This window comes from Sinocyclocheilus rhinocerous, unplaced genomic scaffold, assembly GCF_001515625.1.
Source record: "Sinocyclocheilus rhinocerous isolate Xijiao unplaced genomic scaffold, SAMN03320098_v1.1 scaffold6216, whole genome shotgun sequence".
NCBI classification, from domain to species: domain Eukaryota; kingdom Metazoa; phylum Chordata; class Actinopteri; order Cypriniformes; family Cyprinidae; genus Sinocyclocheilus; species Sinocyclocheilus rhinocerous.
The window spans coordinates 94,831-96,608 of record NW_015630332.1 but is presented as its reverse complement, the minus strand read 5'-3'; the positions used below and the strand labels follow the sequence as shown (position 1 = coordinate 96,608).

Below are 1,778 nucleotides of genomic sequence, written 5' to 3'. Positions count from 1 at the left end.
ATATATATATATCAAGACTATTATAGTTATTCATATTTTTCTATTTTCCATTTTCATTTTAACATTACGTTTTTTTTTTTTACATTTTTATTAGTTTTATTTTTGTATTTTCCATTTCATTTTAACTTAGTTTTAGTTTTTTTTTTCTATTTTCCATTTTCAATTTAACTTAGTTATCTATCTATCTATCTATCTATCTATATTTTAATTGTAATGGTACAAAAATAGGCTTCATTTTCAATATACATTAATAATATAATATAATTTTTACAATACAAAGTTGTTTACAATATGATCCAAAATTGTTCTTGACAGCTTTTAAGAGATCCACCCACAATCTAAAGTCTGGAACTAATCAATATTTTCCACAAAAAGGTGCATGACCTTTGGTCTCATTTCAAAGTCAATCTAAATAGTCTTGGGAGCAACAATAACATTACGACATCAAACATCATACCGTCTTTCCAAATATAGCAGCATTATTAATAATCGATGACATAGGCATACGTTTATGGTTGTGTTGTCTGGCCTTGTCATTGTATGCTTCAAAAGCATTCTGTCCCAGTTGTCTGGGTGATTATCAGGCTCCCTTCACCAGTACTGGTCTCAGCTGTGTGGTTTCTAGAGGTGACCACTGGGCTCTATTGAGGGTTGTGGGTTTACTGTTTACATGATCAGAGAAAGTCTGTTGCCCAGTGACTGTGAAAGCAAACCAACTTTTTGTCTTCTGATGGTCTTGTAGCACTGCTCCGTTCCCTATCAATGTACAGAATGCTACTGAGAAATTTACCATGAGGCTCCTTTTCTGAAAAATACATTAAGCCAACCATCCTAATGTTAAAGCAGCAGTGCAGAGTCTCAGAGGAAGGCTGCACATAGGAAAACCCTTAAATATGATACCGCAACGAGTACAGCTATCAACCATGCTGTTAAGTTATGGAGGAATCCAGGAACTGAAATCTATCTGAAACTTTCACAGTTCATCTGATACAGCACGAAACTTAAACTAGGCAAGAAAAGTTTGTCAATACAAACTCAGAATGCTCGCCTGACAGTTTGAAAGTTATAACAGATATATACTTAAACGAATAAGTATATAAAAGGCTAAAGGTCTGTGCCTGAAAAGTCAAGGAATCTCACATTTGTTTTCAGATTAGATATAAAAAAAAAACAAGGGATAAAAAATAAAAATATGTGACTTTTTTCTTGCAATTTTGAGTTTATAATCTCACAATTCTGACATTTCCTCACAATTCTGAAAAAAAAAAAACTCAGAATTGCAAGATATAAACTCAGAACTGAGACATAAAACTCAGAATTAACTCGAAATTCTGAGAAAACTCGCAACTGTGAGAAAAGAAAGTCACAATTGCGAGATATAATCTCAGAATTAACACATAATTCTGCAAAGAAAAGTCGTAATTGTGAGACTTACAAACTCGCAACTACGAGATAAAATGTCACATTTACCTATTTATTTTTTTAATCCATGACAGAAAAAAAAGAATTCAGAATTGTGAGATGTAAATTCAGAACTGCGAGAAAAGAGGCACAATTCTAAATATAGAAATATTAAAAAAAAAATATATATATATATATATATATATAAAGTAAATACAAAATAATTACATTAATCATTATATATTTTACATCATTATAATAATATTTTAACACAATTCTGATTACATTTTCTCACAATTGAAACAAATAACTCACAATTGCGCGATATAAACTCGCAATTCTGAGAAGAAAAGTCAAAATTGTGAGATATTACCTCA

The 1,778-nt window shown here is 30.7% G+C and overlaps 1 protein-coding gene across 1 annotated transcript in view; it reads right to left on the bottom strand.

The window, feature by feature from the left end:
- Window positions 1-1,778, bottom strand: part of LOC107740045 (myosin-IIIb-like) — a 30,961-nt gene that overhangs the window by 28,146 nt on the left and 1,037 nt on the right. The gene's annotated exons all lie outside the window — the stretch shown is intronic.